Here is an 18,335-nt window from a genome sequence, read left to right on the forward strand (position 1 = left end):
GCTGGCTCAGTTGGTAGACCATGTGATTCTTGATCTTGAGGTTGTAAGTTCAGGCCCCACGTTGGCTGTAGAGATTACTTAAAAATAAAATCTTTTTAAAAAAGATTTTATTTATTTATTTGACAGAGAGAGAAACAGCGACAGAGGGAACACAAGCAGAAGGAGTGGAAGAGAGAGAAGCAGGCTTCCCACAGAACAGGGAGCCTGATGCGGGGCTCCATCCCAGGACCCTGAGATCATGACCTAAGCCGAAGGCAGAGGCTTTAACCCACTGAGCCACCCAGGTGCCCCAAATTGAACCAATTTTTAAAAGCCACATTATTATTAGAAATTCAAGAATTCTTTTTCTTTTGGTTGTGTGATCGGCTAGTTTCTCCCTAGAAAATATTTATACTTTGCCTGGGTTTCCCCCTATTCTTCAGTTTTCTTTAAGTTTCAATTCTTGGTCCTTTGCTATTCTCGATGTATGCTATTTCACCTAGGGAACTACTATTATTCTTTTATTTCAACCATCACTTTTATGATGATAACTTTTAGGCTTTATCTCCCATTCAAATTCCAGTCCAGTTTTTTTTTTTTTTTTTTTTTTTTTTTTAGATTTCTTTGGGATGTGTGAATGTTCTATTCCATCATTACGTCAAGCGAAATTTCTTCTTCTTCTTAAGATTTTATTTATTATTTATTTGACAGACAGAGATCACAAGTAGGCAGAGAGAGAAGAGGAAGCAGGCTGCCTGCTGAGCAGAGAGCCCGATGTGGGGCTTGATCCCAGGACCCTGAGATCGTGACCTGAGCTGAAGACAGAGGCTTTAACCCACGGAGCCACCCAGGTGCCCAAGCGAAATGTCTTCTAAACAGAATTCTTAGAACCCCTGACTAACTTCTTTCAAACCTCCAGTTTCCACCAATAGTTCTACTATGCTAAAGAGAGAAACGAAGGCTATTTGGCTGTGAGATCTATTATCTCATTGATCATCAGGTTTGCTTAACTTTCACTAGCTAGGTGGTCATTTCCACTGCAGTTTCACATACACTGGAATAATAAGGAATAATAATGATACTTAATAGATGTGTTACTTGTATTGACTCATTTTATCTTTATATCAACACAGATTGATGATTATTGGTTTACTCAGCTGCATTTTAAATTATATAAGATAAAAAAGAGTTACAAACAAAAACTGCAGTTTTGCTAAACTTGTGTTTATCTGTGTAATTACCTTGATAGTACTGTATTTCTTCTTGTGGATTTGAGTACCTTCATTTCCTTTTCAAGGACTCACTTTAAAATTTCTTTTTGTGATCTGTTAGTGATGAATTCTCATTTCACCTTCATTAAAAAAAATTATTTATTTGGGGCACCTGGGTGGCTCAGTCAGTTAAGCATCTATCTGCCATCAGCTCAGGTCATGATCTCAGGGTCCTGGAATTGAGCTTTGTGTACGCTCAACAGGGAGCCTGCTTCTCCTTCTCCCTCTCCCTCTGTTTCTCCCCCTGCTTGTGCACTATCTCCTTCTCTGAAATAAAATCTTAAAAAAGATTATATTTATTTATTTGAGAGAGAGTGAGCATGAGCCAGGGGAGGGGCATAGGTAAGAGGAAGAAGGATAAAGAGACTCCCTGCCCCAGGGCTCTGCCCCAGGACCTTGAGATCTTGACCTGAGCCAGAGTCAGAAGCCTAACTGACTGAGCCACTGAAGTACCTCTTGCCTTCAATTTTGAACATAGCTTTTCTGGATATAGATTTTTGGTTCACAGGGTTTGTTTTGTTTTGTTTCTTTCAGTACTTTGGAAATATCATCCCACAGTTTCTGGCATACATGGTTCATGATGAGAAATCAGCTGTAAATGTTATTGAGGCTCACATATAAGTGATGAGTTGCTTTTCTCTTGCTGCTTTCAAGATTCTATTGGGGAACCTGGGTGGCTTAGTCAGTTAAGTGGCTGTCTTTGGCTCAGGCCATGATCCTGGGGTCCTGAGATTGAGCCCCATGTCAGGCTCCCTGCTAAGCAAGGAGCCTGCTTCTCTCTCTCCCTCTGCCTGCTGCTTCCCCTGCTTGTGATCTCTCTTTCTTCTGTCAAATAAAAAAGTAAAAAAAAAAAATTCTGTTTCTCTTTGACTTTTGATAATTTGACTGTGATGCCTGTGTCTAGGTGTGGATCTTTCTGAATTTATCCCACTAGGCGTCTGTTGAATTTCTTGGATGTGTAGATTAATATTTCATATCTGATTTTTAAAGTTTTTAACCATTATTTCTTCAAATACTTCTGTATCTTTCTCTCTTCTCCTTTGAGACTTCCACTATGCATACGTTGGTAATGTTCAGTGATAGCCCACATGTCTCTGAGGCAGTGTTCAGGTTTTAAGATTCCTTTTTGTTGTTGTTCCCCATAATGACACTCCCAATTGAGCTGTCTTCAAGCTACCTGGTGTTTTTCTTCTGTCTGTCTAAATCTTTCCTTAAGACTGTCTAGTGAATTTTTCATCTGTTACTGTCATTTAAAAAAAAAGATTTTATTTATTTATTTATTTAGAGCACATGAGCAAGGGGAGGGGCAACAGGAGAGGGAGGGGAAAAAAATCTCAACCAAACTCCCTGTTGAGTGCAGAGCCCGATGAGGCATGGGATGGTGTAGGGTGGGGTGGGTAGGATGTTAGATCTCACAACTCTGAGATCAGGACCTGAGCTGAAATCAAGAGTCAGACACTCAACCAGCTGAGCCACCCAGGTACCCTTGTTTAACTGTCATTTTCAACTCCAAAATTTCTCTTTGGCTCTTTAAAAGTTTTCCTTTTTATTGCTATTTTCTGATTAGTGAGACATTGTTCTCATATTTTCCTTTAGTCCTGTAGGTGTGGTTTCCTTAGTTCTTTGAACATATTTAAAATAGTTGATTTAAGTCTTTGTCCAGACGTTGGGCTTTCTCAGGGCCAGTTTTTTTTTTTTTTAAAGATTTTATTTATTTATTTGACAGAGAGAGATCACAAGTAGATGGAGAGGCAGGCAGAGAGAGAGAGAGAGAGGGAAGCAGGCTCCCCGCTGAGCAGAGAGCCCGATGCGGGACTCGATCCCAGGACCCTGAGATCACGACCCGAGCCGAAGGCAGCGGCCTAACCCACTGAGCCACCCAGGCGCCCCTCAGGGCCAGTTTTTATTGGTTGCTTTTTTTTTCTTGTGTATGGGTCATACATTCTTGTTTCTTGGACTGTGTCATAGTTTTTTTTTATTGTTGAAAACTGGACATTTAAAATAACATAATACAGTAACTCTGGAAATCAGATTTTTCTTCTTTTCCAGGGTTTGTTTTTGTTATTGTTTATTATAGCTATTTACTTAAAGAGTTTTCTTAATTAATTATGTAAAGTCTGTATTCTTTGTTGTGTGTGGCCATTGAAGTCTCTGGTTAGTTTAGTGGTCAGCTTATTATTGGATGGAAATTTGACTGTTTGGAACCAAAAAGCCTCCAGTCTTTGCTGAAGGTGTGTGTGTGTGTGTGTGTATGTATGTATGGGAGTGTACCTTGAACTCTCAGTCTGGCAACTGAAAACTATCTTAGCCTTCACTTCCTATGTAATATCTTATGGTCAGCCAGAGATTAGAGATTAGGGCCTTCTTAGTTATTTCCTAAGTATATGCACACCTGTGCGTATATGCACAGCCCTTTATGTGTTAATGGCCTTATAGATTTTTTTTTAAGATTTTATTTATTTATTTGACAGATAGGTATCACAGGTAGGCAGAGAGGCAGGCAGAGAGAGAGAGAGGAGGAAGCAGGCTCCCTGCTGGGCAGAGAGCCGGATGTGGGGATCGATCCCAGGACCCTGGGATCATGACTGGAGCTGAAGGCAGAGACTTCAGTGAGCCACCCAGGTGCCCCATGCTTTATAGATTCTTATGAAGAGTTTGGAGCTTTTCAAAACCCCTACAACATTTCATTCTCTATCTTTTCATTTAAACTTTTTAGGTAGTCTATTTTTTTTTTTAAGATTTTATTTATTTAATTGACAGAGAGAGACAGCTAGAGAGGGAACACAAGCAGGGAGACTGGGAGAGGGAGAAGCAGACTTCCTGCCGAGCAGGGAGCCTGATGTGGGGCTCAAACCCAGGACCCTGAGATCATGACCCGAGCCAAAGACAGACACTTAATGATAAAGCCACCCAGGCGCCTCTAGGTAGTCTATTGTTTGCCCCAAATGTTATATAACCCCTCAGGCAGCTGTGAAGTTAAACAATTTCCAAAGATTGTTTTTTTACAAATGATTCAGGAAAAGTCTTTCTGAACTTGTACTTGGGTAAGTTCCAAGTCATGTCAAATACAGACAACCTTGTAAGTGTGATCTTTCAGGAAACCATTAGGCAAATAAAATAATGAAAATTCTCTGAATTGGGCTTTGAAGAAACCCCAAGCTGATTCAGCCCCATCTAGTAGCTGCTAGCTGCTAGTTTTCACGGCAATTGCGGTCTGTTAGTTTTGAACACAAGTGGAGGATGTATCTAGGGGAAGTTAAAATGCCACAAAGCTTTGTTCTTACTGAGACTCAGTTTTTGTTTGTTTGTTTGTTTTTGTTTTTGTTTTTAAATGCTGCCTGGATTTAGTTAATTTCCAGAGTTTAGAAAATGATCCCAACAATTTTTGCTAGTTTTCTTCTTGTTTTTTTAAAGAATTTTCAGAAGTTCTTACTCCCTCTTTTCACTGACATCTCCTCTGTAACTATGAAGATCTTAGCTGCTCTGTTTTACGTGACGTGGGTACATAGAAACATAAGATACGTATTTTTGTGTGCCATGGGAATCTTGTGATTCGGTCCTATCCACCAGATTGGGATAAATGAGTTAGGTGGGTTGTTGCCCCAGACACAAGATTGAGTGTAACTAGAGGGCTTTAGTAAGCCAAGGTAATCCAGGATAGTGAAGCAGCAACATTATGGGAAGAGCCAAAGCTGGGGCCTAGATTATATTATTGCGCATAGATTTGGAAGGACACATAAGTTTTACACATAAACTTGGAAATGTGGGCGGAAGTAGAAGAACATCTCACATAACTGGTAGCACCTAATCACATAAGTAGGCCTGGTGGTTAGTTTAAGTCTGAGATGTTGAGTAGCAGACTGGATTAGAGAGCTCTGTGTACCTGATGTTCATTGCCTGTTCCTGGGGCAGTGTGGCATAGGTATTGTGGCTTATAGGCGTTGCACCAGGTCAATCACTTGTAGTTCGAATGTCAAGGCAAAACCATAACAAAGCGTTGAATAATGTCAAGATAGCTTAGGATTTCCTGAAATTTTTAGTATATAAATGTTGAAGGGTTTTAGAGAAGAGGGAAATCCATAATAGCTGCAGTAGTCAGAAGGGTCTTCATGTAGGAGTGAAAACTGCTCTTTGAATAACGGGGTTTGGAAAAGCAAGAAGTTAAGGAATTACTTCATGTACCCACAGACATAAAGGTAGAAATGAATACGAAATGGAAGGTACATGTTGAGGTAAACATGGGAACTCATTTTGGGTTACATGATATTTCTTAGTGAAATAGTATTGGAGAATAAGATCATTTTAAAGTAGGAAATTATCTAGAACAGAATAATGCAAGGCTATTAGGGAATCAAAAAGAAATCTGTGAAATGATTGCTAGGCCCTATTTAAATTAGACAGCATGAATTAATGGTAGGTCTATTCTGTATAGTAATTTTTTTTTTTGCTATTTTTTTCCTATTCACCTCTTACAATTCTTATAAAAATTGAAATTGAAATTCTCTTGAAAAAGAGAGGCCTAATCTTATTAGACACTTAATATAAGCCAAACATGGTGCTAAGCACTTTACATGTGTATTTTGTATTTAATCCTCACATCTGACCTTTTGAGGTAGTAATCATTACCTGTTTTATAGATAGAAGGAATTTGGTGTGTTAGTGTGGCCCATTTGCTTCCATGGAACCAAGATTTATGCAAGTAGTGGAAGTTTTACTGTGGGGGTAATCCAGATGTTAGCTGGGGTCTTTCTTTGCCATAGAGATCTGGTTAAATTGGCCAAATTAGCCTTTCTTTGGTACTTACTTGTTCTTCTCTCAGCCTCTACTCGTACATCTCTGACATTATGTTAGTTTACTTCGTATTATCCTGAACACAAAGTCCAGACTCTTCTTTCCACAAAATATCTGCTTGCATCAAGACTTTTACTTTTTGGCTAACTTTATTGAAGATGCAAAGAAGAACAGAAAAGAGTCAGATCAAGCACTAGACTGACTTTATTTTTTGGACAAACTTCTATCATTTTTCTGTCTCCACATTTTCCTTCTCTTTTCCCTCTCTTTATCATGAATAACAGGAAAATTCCTTTTATCCATGACAGAATAGTTCTCTCCACACCAAAATCTATAAGACTTTGTTTTACCAAGCACTTGTCAGAATATTTAGACTAGAGTAATATAATTGACCTCTTAAGGGGAATTGTAGCTCCTCTTTTTAATATGAAATACAATAATATATTATGTCATAATATGTCAATAGTTTAATATAATAATATAATATTTACACACCTATAAGAAGATATGCAAATATTATTATATTAAATAAAGGAAATGTGTGTGTGTGTGTTTGTGTGTGTGTGTGTCTATGTGTAGGAAATAGGAATCTTAGTTAATGATTGTCTGGGAAAAAGCTAAATTACTAGGCCTCAGGAAGAATGGGAACCATGACAAGCTGAGATAGAGCCTGGAATGAGATGGTCATTTATAATTCTTGGGAGTTTTAGGGTCCTTAGAAGCAGAGTCGGTAGGTCTTTGTGTGGTGGTCTATCATTGACCTATCTCAGGGATCCCTACTTGCCTATGTCTGTATCGTGCTCTTTACTTTCCATGACTAACTTGTTGGTCTTTTAAACTTTTTGTTTACCTTTCTGTGAGGGGGAATCTTTTTGGAAGGAATGTCTTAAACTCTTTCAGCAGAGGCTCTTTTGGGCCAATATACCTAAGAAGCTTTTGATGTATCAGGCATGGTATTTGACAGATTAAGTACTTAGAGAAATTTAATATGCCCAAGTCAAGCACTGGCAGTATCAGCATTTGAGTGATAATTTATCTCAAAGGTTATTATTTTTTTACTGTTCTTGTGGGTAAGCCATTTTTTAAAGGTTTGACTTGGGTATGTAAATGACCCCTTCCCTGGAACTAACAGTAATTAGGTGGTATAAGTATATAGAATAAGTTACCAGATAAGCGCCATATGAATAGCCCAGGCAGAGCATTCTGGGAGTTCAGATGAAGGAGAATTTTTTTCTTAGTGAATGCAGAGGATTTATGGCTAAAATAAGCAATTGAACAGGAGAGTTAGGCTTTTAATATGTAGGAATGTACAGAAAAGAATTTCAGGAAAAGGGAATGACATGAATAAAGGCTTAATGATGAAAAGTCACAAGGATCAATTTGACTGTAGGTTAGGGTACTGGAATCTATGGTACATTCTTCTTTAGGATGATTAGTCTGGGAGAAGGATGAAGAATGGATTAGAGTGGAGTGAGATTAACATTAGGGGAACTATTAAGAAAGAAGTTTCAATGATTCAGATGTGAGATCAAGAAGAAAGAGATCAGTGTTAAGGCGAAAATATATGGCAAGAAAGAATTGAACTCAAGGATGATTCTGAAAGAGAAAAGATGTAACTTAAAGCCGTATTAGTCTGCTAATAATATAGAATACCATAGACTAGATGGCTTAAACAACAGGAATTTATTTCTCACCGTTCTGGAGGCTGGGAAGTCTAAGATCAAGGTGCTGGGCAATTTAGTTCCCTGATGAGCGTGGCTGGAGATGGCCACTTTCTCACTGTGTCCTCACATGTGAGAGAGAGAAAGAGAGAGTGAAAGAGGTCAAGTGCTGGTCTCTTCTTGTTCTTATAAGAACAATTTAATAATATGATGATAATATTATAATAATATAATAATAATATAATAATATAATAATCATATCATAATAATAATTTCATGATAATATTATCATGAAAGTCCTATCCACATGGCTTCATCTAATCTTAATTACCTCCCAGAGGCTCCACTTCCCAGTACCATCACATTGGGGGTTAGGGCTTTAACGTATGAATTTTGGTGGGGACAGCATTCAGTCTATGGCAAAGCCTGATTAGAGTATATGGATGAGGTATAAAGGAGAATAAGAAACATTAAGATTTCAAGTCTAGACAACAGTGGGAATAATGGCCCCATTATGATAAATAAATCAGAAGAGGTATTGATAGGGTAGAAAAATAATGTGTGGTTTATGTATTTTGAATTTATGGTACTTATGGAACATCCAGAAATAAATATCCATCAAATAGTTAAAAATATGAGCTTGAATCTTGGCAGATTGGCTGGAGAAAAAGAAAGAGAGATTTGAGAATATTCAACTATTTGTAGTTGAATCATGAGAGTAGATGATAGAGCTGAAGGAAAGAGAGATTTAGAAGAAAGATAAGAATTCCAAAGCTGATGCTTCGAGAAATGACTCCCATTTGGGGGAGAAGGGTCAGGATGCAGAAGATGACAGAGTCAATGGAGTAGTCAGATTCTACTTGGCCAACATGGTAGTATATTTATGAATTGGATCTAAACTTAAAGTAATGATAGATAAAGCATGGTTGAGCTCAAAACAAGATGAATAATGATTTGTATTGGAAGCAACTGAAATACAAATTTGTGAATAGGGTTCTAGGCTGAAAGTAGACAATGGTACTTTGCCTGTTCTTGGGGTAATGGGGGTTAAAGTGTTTCATGTAAGACAGCTAGAACTATACTTACTTCTTGAAGTCTCCTGCTTTTCCCAGCCCTATTCCACCTCAAGAAAAGAGTTTGGGAAACTGTTGGCTCCTGCTTGGGATACATACAGCTTAGAGCACACTGTAAGCATAGAGATTCAGGAAGATAGTGATATAGCCTTGAGACTTGGACAGAATCAAAACTGCCTAATCACTTGTTGCTGGATTTGTGATATCTCTATTTAATAATCTTATCTGCTGGTATAAGAGCTGGTTCATGACTGGCTGTCCAGGGAGTTAGGTAGAAACAAAGTACCTATTGCTAGATAGGAAGGGTTTAACACAGGAAAAGAGAAAGAAGAATAAAAATAAGAACAAAAACCTCATCCACAAGGTACACTGAAACAAAGATTCTACAAAGAAATCTAATGGCAGGAAACATGGCCAAGAAAAAAATTATAAGATGAATTAAATATAAATAAAATTATTTTTTATGGATCAAGCTGTCAAAAACCTTAAAACAAGTGTGTGTAGGATTAGATGAAGGACTAAAATTCATAGAGAGGAAAAATTATGAACAAAAATCAAACATACATGAAATGAGAACAGGTGGATATGAATAATACAATTAAATGAATGAAAGTGAAAAATTTACATCATTGAATTAAAAAATCTCAATAGTTGGGACATACACCAGATTGGACACAAATGGAAACAGTGAATTAAAAGATAATTCTGAGGAATTAACTCAGACTGTAACATGAGAGGTAAAAAGATAAGGAATATGAACCTGTAATAAGGACATATGAATAGAATGGGAGGTTATAAAACATCAAATAGAAGTTCCATAACAAGGGGGTGCCAGGGTGGCTCAGTTGGTTCGGTGTCTAGCTCTTGGTTTCAGCTCAGGTCATGATCTTGGGGTTCTGGGATTGAGCCCCGTGTTGGGCTCTATACTCAGTAGGGAGTCTGTTTGAGGATTCTGTCCCTCTCCCTCTGCCCAACCCCCTGCTCATTCTCTCTCTCTCTCTCTCTCTCTCAAATGGGCACTTATTTATTTATTTATTGTAAATAAATATTAAAAGAAAAAAAGTTTCACAACGAGAAAAGGGAAGAGGCAGTAGAGAAGAAATATTTAAGAGAAAATGGCAGACAGTTTTCCAGAATTAAAAAATGTCATGACTTGTCAGGTAGAAGGTGTACTCTTGATACCAAGCGGGATAAAATAAATTTACATGTGGACATATCGTAGTGGATCTGCAGAACTCTGATGATCAAAATAATGTCTTGTTGCCAAGAGGGAAAAATGGATTATTTAATAAAGGGCAATGATAGTGACAGCAAACTCCTCATCAATAGAGGGTCCCAGAAAGCAGTGAAATATTATCTTCAAAATATTGAGAGAATAATTAATCTTTTTAAAAAAAATTAACATATAATGTATTATTTGCTTCAGGGGTACAGGTCTGTAATTCTTCAGTCTTACACAATTCACAGCACTCACCATAGCACATACCCTCCCTAATGTCCATCACTGAGCCACCCCATCCCTCCCACCCTCCTTCCCACCAGCAACCCTCAGTTTGTTTCTTGAGATTAAGAGTCTCTTATGGTTTGTCTCCAAGAGAAAAATTAATCTTATACCCAGCTAAATACACATGAGAGTGTGGGTCAAAAGAGAAACACTTCAGTCTATGGAAATTCTTGAGCTACATACTTAAAAAAAAAATAAAGACTGTACTTCAGTGGGATGCCTGGGTGGCTCAGACTGTTAAGCATATGATTCTTGATTTTGGTTCAGGTCATGAGACTGAAGCCCCTGTTGTGCTCCATGCTCAGCCCAGAGTCTTCTTGTCCCCCCACCCAAGCCCTTTCCCTGCTCTCTCTCTTTTTCTCTCTCTCTCTCAAATAAATAAATCAATATTAAAAAAAAAAAAGAAGAATGTTCTTCAGTAAGAAAGAAAAGAGAACTCAGAATTAAGGTATGGCATACAAGAAATAATTGTGAGCACAGCAATTGATAAAACATGTTGATGAAATGAATAAGTTTCATTTTAAAAGGCAAACTGAAGCTCTAAACAACAATAACAAAATGGGGAATCATGTTCAATTGCAAAGATGATAGAAATATTGATAGTTTGAGTTTGTTAGAAAAAGTCATAGTTCTACATTTTATTTTAAAACCTGTAAAAGTAGGGCACCTGGGTGGCTCAGTGAGTTAAGCCTCTGCCTTCAGCTCAGGTCATGATCTCAGGGTCCTGGGATCGAGTCCCACATCAGGCTGTCGGCTTGGCGGGGAGCTTGCTTCCCCTCTCTCTCTGCCTGTCTCTCTGCCTACTTGTGATCTCTCTCTCTCTCTGTCAAATAAATAAAAATCTCTAAAAATTAAAAAAAGTTTAAAATCTGTAAAAGTAAAAGACTAAAAGCACTATGAGCAGAGAGATAAATAAATTTATTTTTATTTATTTTTAAGATTTTATTTATTTGAGAGAGAGAGAGCACAAGCAGGGGGATCAGCAGAGGGAGAGGAAGAAGCAGATCCCCTGCTGAGCAGGGAGCCCAATGTGGGGCTCCATCTCAGGACACTGGGACCAGGACCCGAGCTGAAGACTTAACTGCCTGAGCTACCTAGGCACCCCAGAATTTTTTTTTATTAAAATAAGGTGGGAAAAAGGAGAAAATTTTTGACAGTCTTGTGCATATATAAAAAGTTGACTTATGACAAAGTTGGCATGGGATTAGAAATTGTTAGGGAAGAATTTAACAAATGTTATTAAGCATGATACTTATCCATATGGAAAAAGTAGACCCTAGCTCACAGTATACAAAAAAATAAATTTAATTTATAATAAACACTTAAATGTAAAAGTAAAATTTTAGAACTTTTAGAATGAAATATAGGAGTATCTTACAACCTTGGGGAATAGGAAAGAATTTCTTGAAATACAAAAAGCATACATTATGAAGAAGAACATTGATAAATTTGGCTACATTTACATTTTTAAAAAACATTTTATTAATTTATTTGAGAGAGAGAGAGAGATGGCAAGAGAAAGCATAAGGGTCACGGGAGGGCAAAGAAGGCTCCCTGCTTAGTCTCAATGCAGGACTCAATCCCAGAACTCTGGGATCATGACCTAAGCTAAAGACAGATGCTTAACCAACTGAGCCACCCAGGATCCCCTGCATTTTAAAATTTGTGTTAAATAGACTGTAAATAAATAATCAAACAAAAAACAAGCTGCAGCCTGGGAGAAGATCTGAGTTTTCATCTTGTATCATTTTTCATGAGTCTGAAGAATTTCTTTCAGCGTTTCTTAGAGTGCAGATCTGTTGACAAATTTGTTTAGTTTTCTTTCATCTGAAATGTTTCTGCTTTGTGTTCATCTTTGAAAGATATTTCTGGATATAGAATACTGCACTGACAGTTTACTTTTTCCTTTCAATACTTTAAAGATGTGATTCATTATTTTCTGACCTCCATAATTTCTGATTAGAAACCAGTGGCTGATAGAATCGATATTTTCCTGTAAGCAATTGTCATTTTTCTCTGGTTGCTTCCAAGATTTCCTTTTTCCTTTGGCTTTTGTCAGTTAGAATCTGATGTGCCTGGACGTGATTTTCTTTGTGTTTCTCCTGTTTAGATGTTTGAAAGCCTTTTTTAATCTGTAAATTGCATTTCACCAAATTGGTGTGGGTTTTTTTTTCAGCCTTTCTTTTTTCAAAAAATATTTTATTTATTTATTTGAGAGAGAGAGAGAGAGAATGAGCAAGCAGGTGGGAGGGGCAGAGGGAGAAGCAGACTCTTTTATGAGCAGGGAGCCCAGCATGGGGCTCAATTCCAGGACCTTGAGATCATGCCCTGAGCTGAAGGCAGACACTTAACCCACTGAGGCACACAGCTGCCCCACCCTGCAGCCATCATTTCTTTCTTTCTTTTTTTTTTTCTTCTTGTTCTCTATCCTTTCCTTCTATGACTAATATAACACATATGTTAGACAGTTTGCCACTGACCCAAAGGTCCCAAGGCTCTGTTTGTTTTGTTCCATCTTTCTCCTCTCTCTGTTCTTCGTATTGGATAATTTCCAGAGATTTATATTCAAGTTTACTGACCTTTTCATCTGTTTTCTTCCATTAAGCCCGCCCAGTGAAATTTTGATTTGAAAACCATATTCGTATGTTCCAAATTTCCAGCTGGCTCTTAAAAAACAAAACAAAACTTTCTGTTTCTCTGCTAGTATTCTTATCTTTTCACTCATTATGAGCATATTTTCTTTTACCTCACTGAGCAGAATTAGGCTTTCAAATCTTTGCTAATTCTAACTCTGGATCTTGTTTTTTTCTGTTGTTGTTTTTTTTTTTTTTTCTTAAGAAAAGATCCTATTTCTGTGTCAAGTAAGTTTGAATTTTGTTCTGGGTGCTGTGAATGTTATGCTGTGAAGACTCTGTGTTTTGTTATTTTCCTCTAAATGCTGTTGGTTTTTTGTTTTAGTAGGTAATTTAAACAGACTTATACTACAAACTGACTCTTGGGTGGTTGCTTAAATCTGAGTGTAGTTCGTTTATCCCTAACTGAACTGTTGTTGTGTGGACATAGCCCTGCAACTGTATGGTTTGGGGATAAGCTAGAGATTTGTACAGAGCAACATAGTTTACATTTCCTCCTCTCTGGCTCTCTCTTTCTAATGGTTCCCCTTTCCATTTCCAATAGATATGGTTGTTTTAAACTATGTGCTTTGGTAATTCAGACAAAAAATTCTGTGAGCAAGCTATTGGAATTTTAACCACACTGTGTTGCACAAACTAAAGCCATCGTCTCTCAGGCTAAAAGCCATAAAGTATGGAAACCCATATTCTTGTGCCATTCACTTCCTCTAAGGGTTAACACCTCTCCAGAATCTATCTGCTCTTGGTTAGTCCCCAACTGCTCCAGGTAGGTTATGCTTTATTTTGTTTGTTTTTATATTTTATTTAGTTTGTAGCTTATCTTTGAGAGGACTCCAGGAGTCATTTATTGATGGCTATACTGGAAGTGGAACCTGGAGGGAGTATAGGTTGACACAGTGATTTTAGTAAGCAATTGGTAATATCTAGTGAAAGTTGAAGTTGAGACTATCCTAGAGCAATTTTGCACATATACAGATGTGTAAGATTGAACACTACAATCTTTTTGGTAATAGGAAAAAATTGCAAATAACCAACATGCTCATCAATAAGACAGGAGGTAAATAAATTGTGCGATACTTATAAAATGAAATGCTATACAGTAGTAAAGACAAATAAATTAATGTTGTGTATACCAAAGTGATTAAGTCAAAATATGATGTTGAGTAAAAAGTGTAAGTATCAGGGGCACCTGGGTGGCTCAGTGGGTTAAAGCCTCTGCCTTCGGCTCAGGACATGATCCCATGGTCCTGGGATTGAGTCCCACATCGGGCTCTCTGCTCAGCAGGGAGCCTGCTTCTTCCTCTCTCTCTGCCTGCCTCTCTGCCTACTTCTGATCTCTGTCTGCCAAATAAATAAATAAAATCTTTTTAAAAAAAGTGTAAGTATCAGAAAGATACGTATGATATTATATAAAGTTAAAAAAATATGTGAAATAATACATAGTGTTTGAGATATATTTATAGTGTGTCTTTAGTTACCCTATGCAAAATTTTGTCCTATCTAAAATTCCAATCTCTTTCCATACTTCGTATCTCTTTCCCCTGGTTTGGTACTCTTTTCTTTTATGTAATTATCAGTGTATAATGTACTACATGTTTTATTCATTTAATTTTTTTTTTGTCTTCTCCACCAGACTATTAGCTCCATAAAGGCAGAGATGGGTGTTTCTTTGTTCACTGTAGTATCCCCAGGGATATATATAATAGGTATTCAGTAAGTATTTGCTGAATAAATAAATGAATAGAATAAATATATGAAGGCTTGATTAACCACAAATTTAGATAAGTTTTATGGGGGCTTCTCTTGAAGCTAAAATGTTTTATTTCTTAAAAATAAAGTATCTGGGGTGCCTGGGTGGCTCAGTGGGTTAAAGCCTCTGCCTTTGGCTCAGGTCATGATCTCAGGTCCTGGGATCGAGCCCCCACATAGGGCTCTCTGCTCAGCAGGGAGCCTGCTTCCCCACTCTCTCTGCCTGCCTCTCTGCCTGCTTGTGATCTCTCTCTCTGTCAAACAAATAAATAAAATCTTAAAAAAATAATAAAGTATCTAATGAAACTATGACAAAATATTAAGATCTGGTTATAATACTTTTTTAAAAAATATTTTTATGTGGGAAATATCTCATTAAACAAAAGAACACTAAAAAGTTTGGGGAAGAATTCTTCAGAACATTGTAGCATAGAACTTAAAGGATGAAGGAGTTTCAAAAATGAATAGGGAAATATTTGAAATGCTGGAATTAGTTACCCAGGAGATAAGGTAATTGTAGTAGACTATTAGGAAATTATTAGTGACTATTGAGAGGAACTGTTTCAGCAAGGACTTGCTAATAGGTGGGATGCTGAAGACATAAAGGCAGTAGGTGGAGAAATGGAGATCATTTATTTAGTATTAAGACAAGTACAGCTTTCCCAGGATTTATGTTTGTGAGCAGAATGGAAGAATCCGTTGAAAAGATAGAAACTTAAAAAGCTGGAAAGAAAGGACAATTCATGGGAGCACTTTTAATTACAGGTATAGTGTTAGAAGAAAAGGGCATTTCACCTCGCAGTGACTCCTTTTGTAATAGAATAAAAGAAAGAAAGGTTGACACAGGTAGGTGGAGACAAAAAGAAGGAGAGGTTCATCTTTATTTCTTTGAAGCAGTAATTTAGGTCATCTGTTGGAATGGAGAAACTGGGTAATGGATATGATCCAGGTTAGTGAATTAGCTCAATGGACATGTTAGAAGGTTGAGGTTGTAAGAACCTAGGTTGTTAATTAGGATATCAATTATATGGGTGATTTCAGTCTTTGAAGGGTTTGAAACAGTCAGAACCTCAACAGAATGGGTGCATTTGAATGGCTTGAACTGTAATGTTAAAAAAAAAAGCAAACACTCCTAGTACCAGGGATTATTCTAGATTCTTATGTCATTTAAAATGTGTTAGGGATTTTTCTAGTTTCTTTATACAAACTCATTTAATCCTGACAACAACCTTTGAGGTAGCTATATTATTATGAGCATTTTGCAGGTGAGGAAATTGAGACATATAGAAGTAATTTACTCAAGGTAACATCGAGGCAGAACTGGAATTCAAACGAAGGCTACCTAACTCCTGAGTCCATATCCCTTAACAATGTTATACTCTTTCACTGGGGTAGGAGGAGGTTTAATTGATGACAAATAGCAATTTTGGTAAGCAGGCCATGAGAGAGTAGTTTCCAACAAACAGCTGAAATAGCTCAGTTGGGAGAGCGTTAGACTGGAGAGAGTAGTTTCCAACCCATGCTTTGTTGCTTGTTTCTGGGTTATCCAAGACACCATTAATTTTTTTCCCCAATTACTGTTATCTTTATCAAAGTCTGAAGCCTCCCAGATATTTCTGAATAAATTGTTGAATTTTCTTTTATTATTTTTTTTAAAGATTTATTTATTTGAGATAGAGAGGAGAGTGGAGTTGGGGGGCAGAGAGAGAGAGAATACCAAGCAGACCCCCCCCAACCCCATGAGCAAGGAGCCCATGTGGGGCTTGATTTCGGGACCAGAGCCAAAATCAAGAGTCAGGTGCTCAACCGACTGAGCTACCCAGGCGCCCCTGAGCTTTCTTTTGATTACACAGAATGTTTGACATCTTCAGAGATTTATATTATATTCATATTTTCTTTCAGAATGATTCTAACTTTTACCCAAAATTAACTCTTCACCATCATTCTTTACATCATCACTTATCTTTGACTGAAGAATGAATTCTCTTTGAGATGTATTTTTGGGAATGAACAATGGTATAAGATGATCAGCCTGGTTAGCCAGACCAACCTGTCAATCAGTGAGTGAGGTGACTTAGTCCAGTTGTGTATACACCCCAAACAGCTGAATCACTAACATTTTATGAACATTTTGGCCAATATTATGAAGCTTGGCCACTTTGTATGTTATAATGGGCAGTTTCCTTGCTGTCTAAAGACTTTTTTAGTTTACTCAGAAACATTTTTTCTTGCTACGTGGTCACAGATTTTTTTTTCATTGCCAAAGATTTCTTTCGAATGTGTTGTACATATCATGTACAATTTAACATCCTTTCCCTAAAACAAGGAATGTTTTTTATTTTATTTTTTAAAAATTTTATTTTTTAAGTCATCTCTACACCCAGTATTAGGCTTGAACTCAGGACTCCCAGATCAAGAGTCACATGCTCTTCCTGACTGAGCCCGCCAGGCGCCCCAAGGATTATTATTTTTCGGTAAGATGGAAAAACATTGATTTAGTCAGCGCAGTTATTTGTATTAAAAATAATTGGTCAACTCTTACAGTGTTATTTCCATAGCTTTTGCAAAATCAACTTGCTTTGATCACTGTTACCTTTCACAAACTATTTAGGTTATTTGAATTGAGTATCATAATGGTTGGTAAATGTACAGTACTTTAATTTTAAAAGGACTTTTGCAACCACGATGCCATTTGATCTGTCCAATAATTCTTTAAGTGACAAAGCAGGTTTTATTCTCATTTTACAGATAAAGAGCCCGAGGCTCGGGGAGATTAAAAGATTGGTCTTAAAATGAGTAAGTACTGGAACTGGGTCTTGAATCTGGTTCTTCTTGCCTCCCAAGTCCAGGCTCAGAACATCCGTTCACTCTGTTGTTGATTCTTTTCAGCATTTTCCTATTAATATGCATGATGCCCCTTTCCGTTGGTTGGCATCGTTTGGTTTTCCAGCAGAGGGGCTTCCTAACGTTTCTGTTTCCATCCTGGGTGGTTGCAAGGGAGCACACCTGGCTTCCCTCTGTCTCGTCTTTCATTTTTCTTTTCTGTGGCCCTTCCAGCTTCACCCTCCGTGGAAATCTCCTCTTTCCCTAGCCCCAACTTCCAAAGTCTTCTCCCAGACCCCAGGCAGTGGGACCTCCCATCCTAATCATCCGCAGGAGAGCCCATCAGAGAGGGGAGGCAGAGGGCACGGACCACAGCACGCCGGGAAGCCATGCTGAGGGTTACTTCTGCATTTCCTTCCTCGCGATCCTCAGGAGCGCCCTCGCCGCCCTCCGGCCCCGGCTGTCTCCAGCCCGCCCCGGATCCGCGTCCCCCGCCTTCCTCCGGGAGGTTGAAACCAAGCCTGGGACGCACCTGTGTCCCTCTCCGGTCGCCCCGTTGAGGCACCGGGGGCTGCTCCCGGAGCAGGATTTACAGGCCCGGAGAACGCCAATGGGAGATCCAAATGGTCGGGGACTCCGGCACTTTAAGAGGCTTTTCTCTGGGAAACACCCGTCCCCTCCGAGCGCCTTATGAATGGAAATACTCCTCCCCCGGTCGAGCCCATTTTCCCATTTCACCAGGAGCCGCAGCTTGCTCTTTCCTTTCGGTCTCCCCGCCCACATCAACGCGGGCAGCTCCAGGAGGGGACGGACAGGAAGCCTTTGGCCGCCTATTAAATCCCACCCATTTC

The sequence above is a fragment of the Enhydra lutris genome, unplaced genomic scaffold (assembly GCF_002288905.1).
Source record: "Enhydra lutris kenyoni isolate GAN:26980312 unplaced genomic scaffold, ASM228890v2 scaffoldscaffold20, whole genome shotgun sequence".
NCBI lineage: Eukaryota > Metazoa > Chordata > Mammalia > Carnivora > Mustelidae > Enhydra > Enhydra lutris.